General features: G+C 38.9%; 1 pseudogene; it reads left to right on the top strand.

The window, feature by feature from the left end:
* Nucleotides 1-11325: 11325 nt before the first annotated feature.
* On the top strand, nucleotides 11326-11837 carry LOC142434111 (eukaryotic translation initiation factor 1 pseudogene; annotated as a pseudogene).
* Nucleotides 11838-16511: the final 4674 nt, after the last annotated feature.

Raw genomic sequence — 16511 nt, 5'->3', positions numbered from 1 at the left:
AAATTGGTGGGGGGGGGTGGGATTGTGCAATGGAAAATTACTTTGCTCTGTAAACTTTGACCCTAACCACAATTTGAAAAACTGTACACGATCATTGCCAGGATGTTATAATCCTCACTGATAAGGATTCACTCTTTCAGCGGAGTCCTGGTGGTATGGTGGGTTAGGCAATGTAGTCAGACCTACCAGCCACATCATGGGAGAGGGAGGAGACTGTGTGCTCCCGTAAGGATTTACAGTTAGGAAGCCCTATAGAGGGTGTTATGAGTCAAAATCAATTCAGTGCCAACGGGGTTTGGGGGGTAGGCTATTCCTGCCATCTATTTTAAAGGAAGCCGATGTAGAATGTTGCTGTTGTTGTTAGGTGGCATTGAGTCAGTTGTGACACGCAGAGTGACCTTATACGCAACAGAACAAAACACTGCCCAGTCAAGCACCATCCTCGCAATTGTTCCTGTGCTTGAGCCGAATGTTGCAGCCACAATGACAATCCATCTCCTTGAGGGCCTTCTGTCTTGCTGCCCCTCATACAGAATGGTTTTATAGAAAAATAGCAGCAATACTCACAGACGTAGTACCGGTACTGAAAACGCCCAGCCCACGCAAGGCAGCAACTTCTCTCTTCACGAAGCACGGTGATTTAGTTCAACCCTCAGACACGATTCCCTTTCATGGCTGAGTAAGCAGCATCGTGAATGTTAAGTCACTTGCTCAAATTCTCCAAGTTATTAAGACATTGTGCTGGGATTCCAATAATTCATGGTCCTTGTGAACTCGAGTTGATAAACAGTGACCTTTACTTATATGTTGGGCCAGGTCATTCTTAGTGGTGGGGAGCTGTCTTATGCAGTGTAGGATGTCGAGCAGCATCTGTGGCTTCTGCCGAGTAGCACCTGTGCCCCTACTTGAGAATACATTTTTCAAAGCATGATTTAAGTTTTTATACTTTTATCATGCATTTTAAAGCATTAAAGATCAGGACACAATACAAAAGAAAGATTTAGTAGTAAAGAAAGTAAACCAAAAGTTTCTACAGCAACTCTTGGTGTGATGGAAAGTAAATTTTCTAGATCTGTCCTCAAACTGTGATCTAAAGTAGGTCGTTACAAATGCAGACTTCTGATGGCAACATACGTACACATGTGCATCATACAATTGATGCATGTACTGTTATAAGAGGTACAAGAACCCCAATAAAATGATTTATAAAGACATGTTGTAAAATGCAGACTTGTAGGTCACACCCCCAAATAAATCAGATTCAATAGGTCTTGGGTAGCCCAAGAATATGGATTTGAACAAGCAACTCCAAGTGATTCTTCATAAACACTAAAGTTTTAGAACTACTAGTCTACACATAATTAATTTTGAGGGTTTTTTTTGGGGGGGATATAATGTAAATTTAACCATTTTAACTATTTCAAACTTATAATTCAGTCATAATATTCATAATGTTGTACAATCATTACCACTATTTTAAAATTTTTAATCACCCAAAAAACTATTCCTATTAAGCAATAATTCTGGCTACACAAAACTTACAGATGATGCTCACTATTGAGAAGTTTATTAAGGAAGCGAACAGGTTACAATTGAAGTGACAAATGCTCAGGATACAGTTGTTCAGTCAGGATAATCTCTTCTCTACCATGCAGGCCTCTCTCTGACTCTCAACCACTTTAGCCTGGCCTCTGCCTGACTTGAACAATGTTACAAAGCTCTTTGAAGGCTATCAATAAATATCCAAAGGGCATGTCACTCCATCATAAGCCTCAACCTGAAGGCTCAGTTCTAGCTTTGTGGGCCAGCAAACTCAGTTTCCCCAATTAAGTACCCAGAGGCATCACACTCCAAAGGCCAGGCTCCTGCCCCAAGAACTGCACTGTATTTGTCTATGGGTTAGGAAGTCCACCAGTCTATCTTGGTTCGACTGTTTCTGATACTGGCTCTTCTGCCACTCTAAGGTTAAAACTGGATCAAGGAGGTTCAATGTGCAGAAATCGTGCGGGTCATACGAAGTGTTCTACTTCTGGCTTTTCTCTCTTGCTGTTAGCAAAACATCCTCTCCTGAGATGGTTTGTTTTCTATCCAGCAGAATGTCAATAACAATTAACCCTGTTAGCAATCACTGATAGCTAAATCACATAATCCAATTGGTGTCATTTAAAAATTTTTTTCAGAATTATTGCTTTTTATCACCAGGACCTTTATTTGATTCTTTTAATAATTTTATAAGGGCTAGTACAACTCTTATCACAATCCATACATCCATCAATTGTGTCAAGCCCATTTTTACATTTGTTGCCATTATCATTCTGAAAACATTTGCTTTCTACTTGAGCCGTTAGTATCAGCTCCTCATTTTCCCCTCCCTCCCCGCTCCCTTGTCCCTCACAAACCCTTGATAATTTATAAATTATTATTATTTTGTCATGTCTTACACTGTCCGACGTCTTCCTTCACCCACTTTTCTGTTGTCCACAGGAAGGGGGTTATATATAGATCCTTGTGATTGGTTCCCCCTTCCTCCCCCATCTTCCCTCCATCCTCCGGGCATCGCCACTCTCACCACTGGTCCCAAAGGGATCATCCGCCCTGGATTCCGTGTGTTTCTAGTTTCTATCTGTACCCATGTACATCCTCTGGTCTAGGCTGATTTGTAAGGTAGATTTGGGATCATTATAGTGGGGGTGGGGGAAAGGGGAAAACAGGTAGAGGGAGCATTTAGAAGTTAGAGGAAAGTTGTATGTTTCATCCTTGCTACACTACACCCTGATTGGCTCATGTCCCCCGCACGACCCTTCCGTAAGGGGATGTCCACTTGCCTACAGATGGGCTTTAGGTCACCACTCTGCACTTACCTACATTCACAATGATATGATTTTTTTTGTTCTTTAATGCCTGCCACCACATCCCTTTGACACCTCGTGATCACACAGGCTGGTATGTTTCTTCCATGTAGGCATTGTTGCTTCTCAGCTACATGGCCGCTTGTTTATCTTCAAGCCTTTAAGACCCAAGACACTATTTTTGATAGCAGGGCACCATCAGCTTTCTTCACTACATTATCTTATGCACCCATTTGTCTTCAGCGATCGTGTCGGGAAGGTGAGCATCATGGAATGCAAGTTTAATAGAATGAAGTGTTCTTGCATTGAGGGAGTGCTTGAGTGGAGGCCCAATGTCTATCTGCTACCTTAGTACTAAACCCGTAAATATATGCACGTAGATCTATTTCCCCATCATCATATATAAATATATTTACATATGCACGTGCCTGTATTTATACCTCTATAAATGCCCTTTTTCTCCTAATTCTTCTCTCTATTTTCTTTTACTTTCCTCTTGTCCCACTATAATACTCAACCTTCATTTGTGTTTCAGTAATTCCTCTCGGTTACATTGCCCTTGATCAAGCTCTACCAGGCCTCCTACACCCTCCTCACCACTGATTTTGGATCACTTGCTGTTCCCTTATCCCTGGGTTTGTTAACACCCACTTCCTTTCCACCACCACCCGCCTCCCATGTCCCCCTGGAACCGTTGTTTACTCCTTCAGCTTGTTTATCCCAATCAGTATCTTACCCTACATTTTCACCCAGACCTGTCAGGAAAACAAAGGTCGCTATGGTGGGGATGACAAAGGTTATAAATAGAAAAAAACACATTAAATAAATCAACGCATTGCAGAGAGTCCAGAGTTAGGAGGAAATGGTTTACGTGGCTCCTTTGCCAAGGTACTAGAACTAGATGTTGCCTTATTACCATTATTGAACATTTTGACCAAGGACTATACAGAATCTTGAATAGAAGGAAGAAAATGTATGACAGAATTTCAAATTCTTATGGATTCTAGTGTTTCTAGAGCCATGGAGAATGGATGAATCCCTGAAACTTTTGCCCTGTCATCATCTTTAAACCTTAAACCAAAAGCATACCTTGAAGTCTTCTTAAAACCAAACAAATGACAACCTTGAGGATTATGCTCTTTTAAAATGAACATGGGATTAAAATTATAACAGTAACTCAAAAGATTAACTAGAACATTAGGGACCAGTGAGTTTATGTTAATGGCAAAGGAACAGCTCAGCTAAGAAGGATGAGAAAGGTTGTACAAGCTGAGTAATGCGACCAATTTTGCTCAATTGTACATGTACAAATGTGATCTGGTGTGTGTATTCCTATGTATATTCTCAACAAAGAACAGCAATCGGTGTATATTCTCAGGAACAATGAAAAAAGTTGAATTTTTTTTAATTACCAGAAAGTTAAAAATCTTGTCAATTCTGCAGAGGAGCATGATCTGATTTTCTAATACTCACCTACTGTCTTCTACATGACACTTTACAGACCTCCATCTCCTGTGGTTACCACAAAAGCCAAAGAAATGGGTATGTTTCCCACATTCTACTGATACGGAAAATGAGACTTTGAGGAACTGCTAACGGTCGGGGGGTTGGATTGAAGCACATGCCCAGTCCTGCGCCATTCTTTTGCTTGAGCCCATTGTTACAGCCATCGGATCAATCCATCTTGTCGTGGGTCTTCTTTTTCACTAACTAACCCTGTGCATTACCAAGCATGATGTCCTTCTCTGGGGACTGGTTCTCTCCTGACAGCATGGCCAACGTGTGTGAGACAAAGTCTCACCAAAGGACAAGTAACTTCCCTTCTACTATGGTGTAGTGGTTACAAGTTGGGCCGTGATCCGCATAATCAGCAGTTCACTATCATCAGCAGCTCCACAGAAGAGAGTGGGCTTTGTGCTCCCATCCACAGCTACAGCCTCAGAAATCCACGGGGCTACGTATGAGTCAGCAGGGACTCACTCAATGGCAGTGCGTGATAAGGAGGAGGAGAAAACTCACCATTCATGGCAGAAACTCCTGCAAGTTTAGAGATGAAACTTAGGATCAGTGGGTTTATGTTAATACTGGAGGGATAACTCATACAAGGAGAGTGAGATTTGGACAAACTGTATAATATGATCCATGTCATTGAATTATATATGTAGAAATTGTAGCACTGATGTATATATTGCTATGCACACTTCAACAACAAACAGCGACACACAAAAAACAGTACATTAAAAAAAACCCCAAAGCATCAAGCATTGAATTGGGGAAAAAACACACAAAACAGCTAGTGTAAAACCAACCTTTGTGGTTTCGTGCAGAGTACAGGCTTTAGCATCAGACCAGGGCTGGAATCTCAGCTCAGTTTCTTAGATACCATGTCTTGACTAAGCCCAAACTTCATTCTTCCTCTGTGCATTTTCTCATCTTTCAAATGAGGTTCCTACCTAACTCTGCAAGATTATTATAGTGGTTATAGGTCATGCCTGTAGACCAAAGTTCCTGACAAGAGGATTCAATAAGTTTAATAAATAAGTCCACGTTCTAGTGAAAGCGTGGTCACAAGTATAATCAAATAAGCAGGGTAATCCTCCATTCAACACAAAACGCCCATGAGAAACTGTAGTGGCTTTTAATCAGATTCATTTAGGAGCGGTATGTTTTTAAAATATTCATATTTTGAGTAAAGACATCATTTTATCATTTAAAGTCAAATCTACTTTAGATTATAAACCAGGTTTAAAAATATATACGAATGGCTTACAACTATTATACAAATTTACTCACCAACCGCAAAAAGCTAGTGATGGAGACTTCGAAAAAGCCTACCTACATCGTCAGTTGGAAATTGGTCAAATATTCAATCAAGATGTATTAATAATTACTTCCCATCGGAAAATGAAAGTTGGAAACAACGAGGAAGGAATGGTAATTAGAAAATATGGACTTGATGATAGAAATTAAGATGGAGATCTTATGGTAGAATTTTGCAAATCCAATGACTAGTTGATAACAAATACCATTTTTCAACAATACAAAAGGTGATGATGCACATGGACTTCTCTAGGTGGAATTCAAAGAAATCAAATTGATTACATCTGTGAGAAGAGAGGACTGAGCACATCAATACCAGCAGCTAATACCAGTCCAGAGGCTGACTGTGGAACAGATAACCAACTATACTTTTGTAATTTCAGGGTGAAGCTGAAGAAAATGAAACCAAGTCCAAAAGAGCCAAAATACTATCGTGAGTCTATCCCACCTGAATCTTGAAAACATCTCAAGGACAGATTTGATGCGCTGAAACTAATAACAGAAGACCTTATGAGCTGAGGGAGGACATGAAGAACATCATGCATGCAGAAAGCAAAAGGTCGCTAAAAAGACAGGAAGTAAAAGATCAAAGTGGATGTCAGAAGAGACTATGAAACTTGCTCCTAATCTTAAAATAGCTAAAGAAAATGGAAGAAATCATAAGGTCAAAGAGCTTAATAGAAACTTTCAAAGCGCAGCTCGAGAAGACAAAGTCAAATATTATAATGAAATGTGCAAAGACCTAGAATTAGAAAACCAAAAGGGAAGGACATTCTCAGCATGTCTTTAACTGGAAGAAATCAAGAAAAAACTCAGGCCTCAGAGGAGCTTATACCAAGGGCTCAAGTAGAAAGAAAACGTTTTGGAAATATTGATGGCAACATAGGTATAGCGTGCTTGAAACAATTGAATGATGGATTGTTGTAAGATTTGTATGAGCCAGCCAGAGGGCGGTATAGCAGCACCGACACACACATTCCTCTAGTTCTTTAATACTCCACCCTCCCACCCCCGACAATCATGACCCCAGTTCTACCTTACAAATCTGGCTAGACCGGAGCACGTACACTGCTACAGATAAGAGCTCTTGACACACAGAATCCAGGACAGGTGAAACCCTCAGGACCAATATTGAGAGTCGCAATACCATGAGGGTAGGGGAAAGTGGGGGGGAAAGGGGAACTCATCACAATGATCACATACACTCCGTTCTCCAGGGGGACGAACAACAGAAACATGCGTGAAGGGAGAAATATACAAATAAAAATATCAATATAAGATATAAAAATAATTTCTAAATTATCAAGGGTTATAAGAGTTGTAAGAAACCCAAAAAATGATTCACAAAATATTTTTAATAAAATAAAATACTACCAGGGTTAACTACAGTAAACAGGTCCCAGGAGAACTTTCAAAGAACTACGAAGATGGAAGAGGTGGTCCAATTCTGAGGGATTAGCCACTGAACACATTATGAACAGCAGCAGAACAGTGTCCGATATAGTGCCAGAGATGAGCCTCCCAAATTGGCAGGCACTCAAGATGACACAGTAGCTGCAACAGTGGGCTCAAACATAACAATGGTGAGGATGGCACGGGACCGGAGTGGGTTATGTTCTCTTCCACATGGGGTTACCTATGAGTTGGAACAGGCTCCATGATACCTAACAACCATCAAAAGCAGGGGTTATTGGATTTAAGTCAAAGACAGGCATATCACTCATATTCATTTTATTTGAACAACGAATCTGTACTATTTGATACAGCCTTAATTATCCTCTGAAAAGATATTCTAGTGATCTACTTCCAGTGGAAACTTGGTGGAGTTCTACTCTGTCACATATGGGGTCTCTACAAGCTGCAATTCACTTGACAACTGGCTTTTTGGTTAATTATCCTCCTAGCTTAGAGAATAACATTGGTTCCATTTTTAAAACAGCCATTATATGTTTGAAGCAAACGTTTCATTAAAAGTTTTCATTAAATTTGATAAATACTAATACTAGCAAAATTAAGAATGATTTGTCTAGTTTACTTACTAGGCCTATGCATTCTATTTGGGGACTATTTGAGAGACAGAAAAAAAGTAAAGCTATAGCAGGCATTTACATAGTATTTCTACTCTACCAAAGCTCTAGTGGTGTAAAGGTCCGTGGTTGAAACCCACAAGCTGTCCCAAGGGAGAAAAACATGGCAGTTGGCTTCCGTAAAGATGATAGTCCTAGAAAGGACACAGGACATTAGGTGACTAGGAGTTGGCATCACCTTGATGGCAGTGAGGGGAGTGTAAGGTCCTAGGAAGGCTGCTATGGACTGGAATAAACTCAAAGACAACAAGGTTGATGTGGTTTGATATGTTGGCGCCTTGGTGACATAGTGGTTAAGCATTGGACAGCTAATTTCAAGGTCAGCAATAGCAGTTCTTCTGGAATCCTTCCCATGTGAAAATATTGTATAAATAAATAAATATATAGATCAACACACAAACAAATTGTTCAGAGACCTAGACTTAGAAAACTAAGGGAGACATTGGTCAGTGTAAGACACGAAAAGAAAAAAAAACAATTTATAAATTATCAAGAGCTCATGAGGGAGTGAAGAGTGGGAGGGAAAAAATGAGGAGCTGATTTCAAGGGCTCAAGTAGAAAGAAAACTTTTTGAGAATGATGATGGCAACAAATGTATAAATGTGCTTGACACAATGGATGTATGTCTGGACTGTACTCACATAGACTCCTCATACCAACAGTGTCTGGAGTGTTGGATGATTGGGAAAAGTGATGATGATAATAGTGCAATCAACTTATACTCTAAAGGGGTGGTTGACAATGCTGAACTTCTTTGCTTATATGGATTTTTGCTTTCCTGCTTTTTTTCCCTTTCTGTTTTTTCTTTGTATGTGTCTGTGTTCTGTTTGGTCGCTGGTTGGCTTATGGTTGCTATTGGTAGAGTTGATCTTATAGGGTTTTGATTCTGTCATGTTATGACCGCTACAGTAAACCTAAGACCTGAAAACCCCATGGGCAAGCAGATGAAGTCTGGGCTCCTACTTAACTCTAACCCCAATACAAGAACTGTTAGTTCTGATAACATGGCCCTACTCCATACTCACCTTCATGAAATGATCATTGAAAATAAGGGTGCTCCAGCAAAATGTGGTGAAGAAACGAGATGGTGCAAGTTATGGTGATGATGCACATGGACTTCTCCAGATGGAATTCAAAGAAATTAAATTGATTGCATCTGTGAGAAGAGAGGACTGAGCACATCAATACCAGCAGCTAATACCAGTCCAGGGGTTGGAATCTTAAAGGCTTGTATTCAAACAAGCAGAAATATAAGTGAGGACTCAACTAGGTCCACACATAAGGAGCACACCAGCTTGTGTGGTGCAAAGATAACAATTACAAAATTCTATTATGGCGAAGGGAAAAGCATCAGAGCTAAAATTATGAATACTCAATTTGTAGAAGGTTATGGAGGACAGTGGGATCCCAAAACCCATCTGCAGAGTTTCTAGTCAGACTAAGCCACTGGCAAATCCCCTCTAGCCACAGGCATGAATCTTAAACAGCTTTACTGTCAGGCACAGACCATTGTAATATTGATTATGCTAGCTCGAACCCAATACTGGCCAATTGACCCTCCTGTAGATCCAACCTGAATTTGTTCTAGGTGCAAGTATCTTTTATACCTGTTCCATGACAAAAAATTTCTTCCCTGGCTTTTTAGATATTAATGGGGGCCTTTTCTTTCTTATTCTTTATTTGCATTTTAATATTTATATTATTATTATTTTGTCCTTAAAACCTTATTTCAATTTTGTTTCATATTGTTTCTGTTGGTTTTCCCAGTTTGTGAAGCACAAGAACAGTGAATGCATAGTGATAATAACTAATACAAGTGTTTATAGGGGGTATAGGGATGGGGTGGGCTATATGGAGGGCAAGGGGATTTCAGGACTAAACAATGAAGGCAGGAAGGGGGAGAGAGTATTATAACTGGTTGCAATTGCACAACTCATTTTAAAGTGATTTAGTCATCAGTTGTATATTCTAAAATTAATGCGGCAATGATTGTGCAATTCTTATTGATATGATTGAACATTGAACTATTGAAATGTATGATGTGTAAATTATGTGCCAATAAAACTGTTGGACAAAAAGAAACCAAAACACAGCAAAATGAAAGCAACAAATCTGCATATATCCATAATGACACAGAATATAAATAGATTAAATGCACTAATCAAAAGAAAAATAGTAACAGACTGGATTAGAAAACAAGATCCATCTATATTTTCCTACAAGAGGCATGCCTTAAACTTGAGGAAAAAACTAGATTAAAAATCAAAGGATGGCAAAAAATCTAACAAGTCTATGGCAACCATAAAAGGCAGGAGTAGCAATATTAATTTCTGATAAAATAGACTTCATGGTAAATAACATCAGCAGAAACAATAATTGACACTACATACATAATAATTAAAGGAACATTACACCAAGAGCATAAAACCTTAATAAACATATACACACTCAATGAAAGACTTTCAAAACATATCAATCAAATGCTCACAGAGTTTAAAACATCAAGAACAGGAACAAAGACAAACACATGCAGATTGAACATCATACTGGAAAATGACTGGATAATAGATTAAATAGGGATGAAATTAAGATATTCCTTGACACAAATGGAGCAACAACACATTTTACCAGAACCTTTGGGACTCAGCAAAAGCAGTTATGAGAGCTCAATTTAGAGAAATCAATGAACTCATGAAAAAAAAAAAGAGGAGAAATCCAAAATCAAAACCTTAACACTACACTATTAACAATTGAAAAAATGCAACATAAATCCCATAATAACTGGAAAAAAGAAGCCATACAGATTAGAGCATAAATGAATAAACTGGAAAACAATAGACAAAGTCAACAAAGCAAGGGTTTGCTTTATGAAAGGATTAACAAAATTGACAAACCACTGCAAACTTAACAAAGGAAGAGAAGATGAAAATATCCAGAATTAGAGATGGAAAGGGTGACATCACAACAGATCAAAATGAAATAAAAAGAATAATGGCACAGTATTACATAAGAGTATGCACCAAAAAGTTTGAATTTGAAAATCTAGAAGAAATGGGCAAATACCTACAAATACATCATTCACTCAAACCAATGCAGATGGATGTAGAAAATCTGAACAGATCCATCAAAAGAAGAAATCGAGAAAGAAAGTCATCAAGAAACTTCCACCAAAGAAAAGTCCAGGACCAGATGGCTTCACAGGGAAATTAGAATAGAAGGAGAAAACCTCAACATATTAAAGACCATTTATGAAAAACCCATGGTCAATAACACACTCAATAGGGAAAAACTGAAAACCCTTCCCTTGAAAACAGGAACTCCAAAAATCATTCGTATCGAACATCGTGTTGTTATTTTTAGCCAGAACTACTAGAAAACAAAAAGAAAGCAAGAGAATACAATTAGGTCAGTAAGAATGAAGGTCTTGCCCCAGTCACTGAGCTGCCGCGGAGGACTCAGCAGCCTCCCCCCGAGCCCCCTCGCTTCCCGACGCTCCGTCCCCGCTGCCCGCCTTCTCCAGCCGCCGCCTTCCGCAGGCCGTTTCCACCGAGGAAAAGGAATCGTATTGTATGTCCGCTATCCAGAACCTCCACTCTTTCGACCCCTTTTCTGATGCAAGTCAGGGTGATGACTTGCTGCCTGCGGGGGACAGAGGATTATATCCATATAAGAATTCAACAGCACAACAGCAGGAAGACCCTGACCACTGTCCAGGGGATCGCTGATGACTACGACAAAAAGAAGCTAGTGAAGGCCTTTAAGAAGAAATTTGCCTGCAATGGTACTGTGATTGAGCATCCAGAATATAGAGAAGTGATTCAGCTCCAGGGGGACCAGCGCAAGAACATATGCCAGTTCCTTGTAGAGATTGGACTGGCTAAGGACGACCAGCTGAAGGTTCATGGGTTTTAAGTGCTTGTGGCTCACGGAAGCTTAAGTGAGGATTTCCTTGCAATGAGTAGAAAAATTCCCTCTGTCCCTTGTCACAAGTTTAAAACCTCACAGCTTGTATGATGTAACCATTTGGGGTCCACTTTTAACTTGGACTAGTGTAACTCCTTCATGCAATAAACTGAAAAGAGCCATAAAAAGAAAGAATGAAGGTCTTGCTATGAATGGACAATATGATTTTATACAAGAGAACCCCAAACACTCCACAAAAAAAGACTACTGGAAATAGTTGAGGGATTTGGTAAAGTAGTGGGACACAAAATTAATAAGCAGAAATCAATCAGAGTCCTATACAACAGTGATGAGAGCTCTGAAAAAACATCAAGCAAACAATACCATTTACAGCAACCACACAAAAGATAAGATATAAAGGGATAAACCTAATCAAGGAAACAAAAGTACTGTACAAAGAAAACTACAGATCACTGTTACAAGAAACCAGAAGAGACCTACACAAATAGAAGAATATCACGTGTTCCTGGGTAGAAAAACTTAATATTGGGAAAATGTAAACACGACCTAAAACAATCTACAAAGTCCACGCAATTCTGATCCAAATCTCAACATCATTCCATTTCTTTAAAGAAATGGAAAAACTTATTATCAACTTGATATAAAGAGTAAATAGGCCTAGGATAAACAAGGGACTTCTCAAAAAGAAGAACAAAATAAGAGGTTCCGCACTGCCCACCCTCACATGTTACTACACAGCCACAGTAATAGAAACAGCCCAATACTGCTGTAATGATAAATAAATTAACCAATGGAACAGGGGAGAACCCCCAGAAATAAAAACGCACACCCACCGACAACTGATTTTTGACAAAAAACTAAATGCATGAAATGGGAATGGGACACCCTTTTCAACAAATGGTGCTGAAAAATTAGATCTCCATATTCAGAATGTTGAAAAAGGACCCATGCCTCACCATAGGCACAAAAGGAATGCATGCTGGATTAGAACCCTAAATGTAACCCCAGAGCTTTCAGGATCCCCAGCAAGAAAATTGAGACAAACTTAAAGGCCTTACTCCATGGCATACATGGAATACCAAATCTAATACAGGAAGTACACACTGCGGAAGACAAAATAGATGACTGGGTTCCATTAAAAATAAAACACTTATGTGCATCATAAACTTCATGGAAAGAGTAAAACAAGAGCCCTTGGATTGGCAAAAAGATCTTTATCAATGACATAATGGACAAGGGACTACTCACTAAAATCTACAGAACTCTGCAAAACCTCAATAAGAATAAAACCCAATGCAATTAAAAGTTGGGCAAAGGACATGAATAGACAATTCACAAAGGTTGACACTCAAATGGCTAACAAACACATTAGCAAATGCTCACAATCACTAGCCATCTGGAAGCTACTAATCAAAACAACTATGAGATATCAGTTTACACCCACAATGATACCCAGTTCAGAAAACAAACAGAGAAAAACAAATGCTGTAGAACATGTGGATATACTGGTATTTTTATACAGTGCTGGTGGGCTTATAAATATGTACAACTACTGTGGAAAGCAATAAGGTGCTACTGACAATAACTGGAAATCGAAATATACCCAAGAAATAAGAGACGGAAAACAAGCAGACACATGCTATCCCGTGTTCATTGCAGCGCAGTTCACAATAACAAGAAACCAAAAACAGCCTAAATGCCCATCAGTAGAAGACAGGACAAGGAAACTCTAATACATTATCTACAACAGATACTATGGATCCCTAAAAGAAGCGATGAAACCATGAAGCACCCCTTGACATAGAGGGACCTGGAAAACATTATGCTGAGTGAAATTAGTCAATCACAAAAGGACAAATATTGTATGGATCCTCTACTATAAAGGTAAACACCAAGATGAAGGCAGGCTCCTGCTCCCAGGGCATGTAATCTTCTAATCCTCTATAATGAGAACTCATATAATAACCTCAATGGTTAGATAGGCTATAAACAGTGGATCACTTCAAAAGAGTTTGCATGAGAGTGTCTCCTGCTTTCCATACATATTTATTCTGTAGCAAAGTTTGCTTGATTTTTATTGGGTATGAATCCTGCATCTAGCTCATTATCTAACCCCTATTTTCCTGGACTTATGCCAATAACCTGCTACGTTGCTTGCCAATACTGGCAGTTGTTAGCGGCTTGCCATCTTACCCATGGATTTTGGATTCATTAACTTCTGTAGCCAGAAGCCTTCCCTCTGTTCTGTTGATCTTAGATCTATTGAGCTTAACCTACATAAATAAGGAACAGCTTCTAGCTTGCCATCTGATTCACAGACTTGGAATATCCAATCTCTATAACTCTGTGAACCATTTGCATAAGATAAATATCTGTATATGAACAACAGAACCAGACCTATTATCCTAATGTGATGAGATTAATCTAGGTATGACAATTACTTCGGTAATTTTCTGGGGCATTGCTAATTATTCCCAATGAACACACTGTCATTACTGCTTCTAAGCCTCTACCAGACTTATGGCCCAGGGAACCCCTCAAAAAGAAGTACAAATTGTGACCCAGAAGAGATAGTCCACAACTCCAAAAGAATTGCTTGGTTTGTCTACTATGTATAAACAGAAACATGGAGAATATGTGTGGAATTGGTTATGAAGGGTGTAAGATATTGATGCAAACAGCATAAAGCTACATTAGTCTGAGTTTATTAAGCACAGGTTCTTCATTCAGTGTTTCAGCACAAAATGTTAGGAAAAGATCTCATAATTTGATTGATTCACTAAAGCATGACTTGTACAGTGGCCTATGCTAAATCAAGTTGAAATACTGTAGAAGAACGTATCCAAAGACTAAAGAAAACTGGCATGTTAGTGTGTATTTATTTGAATAATAGACCCACAAACCCACAAACGGAGTGCCCAGATGACACACATTTACCACAACAATGAGAACCAAAGTTATGAAGGGAGCCCTAGAATTACTATTTTATGTAGGTCACTCTTGGCAGTGGGAAATGCCCTAATTCAATTAAGACACCTAACGACAACCAGACTGACTGGACTTCATGATGGTAGGGGTCAAGTGGCAGCACTTAATTGGCAAAGACAGAGTTGACAACAGAGTCAAAGAAGTAAAGTTAAAGCTGTAATCTGGATGTTGTTCTTGTTCTTGTTAGGTACCATTGAGTCAATTCCAACCCATAGTGATCCTCCCTATGCACAACAAAATGAAACACTGCTTGATCCTGGACCATCCTCACAACTGTTCCTATGCTTGAGTCTATTGTTGCAGCCATTGTGTCAATCAATCCCAGAATGGGTGTACCTCTTTTTCACAGCCCCTTTGTTTTACCAAGCATGATGTTCTCCCTCAGGGACTGAGCTCTCTTGAAAACATGTCCAAAGTATGTAAAACAAACTCTCACTTTCCTTGCTTTTAAGGAACACTCTAGCCACACTTCTTCCAAGACAACCTTTTTAGTCCTTTTGGCAGTCCATGGTACTGCCAAAATTCAATATTTTCAACTTTCAATATTCTTCACCAGCACCACAATTCAAAGACATACATTCTTCCTTGGTCTTCTTTATCCAATGTGCAACTTTCACACTCATATTAACTAATTGAAAACACCATGGCATGGGTCAGGCACAACTTAGTCCTTAAAGTAATATCTTTGTTTTTCAAAATTTTAAGAAGGTGCTGTGAAGAAGATTTGCCTAATGCAATGTGCCCTTTTATTATCTCTTGACTACTAGTTCCTTGGGCATTGATGATGGATACAAGACAAAATCCTTGACAACTTCAACCTTTCCTCTGTTTGTCATGATGTTACCTATTGGTCCAGATGTCATCATTGTGGTCTTTTTTACATTGAGTTGTAATCCATACTGAAGGTTGCAAATCTTGATTTTTATCAGCAAATGCTTAAAGTTCTCCTCACTTTCCACAAACAAGGTTGTGTCATCTTCATATTGTAGGTTGTTAATAAGTCTTTCTCCAATTCTGATGCCTCATTCTTCAACATCAGCTTCTGATTATTTTCTAAGCATACATATTGAATAAGTATGATGTGAGGATACAACCCTGATGCACAATTTTTCTGATTTTAAACCATGTAATAATTTCTTGTTTTATTCCCACAATTGCCTTTTAGTCCATGGATAAGTTCCGCATGAGCACAATGAAGTGTTAAGTAATTCCCATTCTTCTTAAAACTATCCATAGTGTGTAATGATTTACACAATTGAATACCTCTGCATAGTCAGTAAGAAACAAACATCTTCCTGGTGGCCTCTTCTTTGAACCTAGATACATTTGAAATTGTCACTGATACCCCTTGTCCCAAGTCCTTTTCTAAATCTGGCTTTTATCTCTGGCAATGTAGTGCTGCAACCATTGTTGGATGATCTTCAGCAAAAGTTTATATAAATATGATAACAATGATGTTCTACAATTTGAGCATTCTGTTGGGTCATCTTTTATAGCAATGGCTACAAATGGATCTATTCCAAATCAATTGACCAAATAACTCTCTTCTAATACTACATGGTTTAAAATAGGGAAAGATGGACATCAGAGTTATATCCTCTCCCCATACTTATTCAATCTGTGTGCTGAACACAGTATCAGAGAAGCTGGATTATATGAAGAAACATGTGGACATCAGGATTTGAGGAAGGCTTATTAACAATCTATGCTATGCAGGTGACACAACCTTGTTTGCTGAAAGTGAGGAGGAATTGAAGAGTTGCTGATGAGGATCAAGGATTTCAGCCATCAGTATGGATTACAACTCAATGTAAAGAAGACCCAAATCATCACAACTGGATAA

The sequence above is a fragment of the Tenrec ecaudatus genome, chromosome X, assembly GCF_050624435.1.
Source record: "Tenrec ecaudatus isolate mTenEca1 chromosome X, mTenEca1.hap1, whole genome shotgun sequence".
NCBI lineage: Eukaryota > Metazoa > Chordata > Mammalia > Afrosoricida > Tenrecidae > Tenrec > Tenrec ecaudatus.
This window is presented reverse-complemented; position numbering and strand designations above follow the sequence as displayed.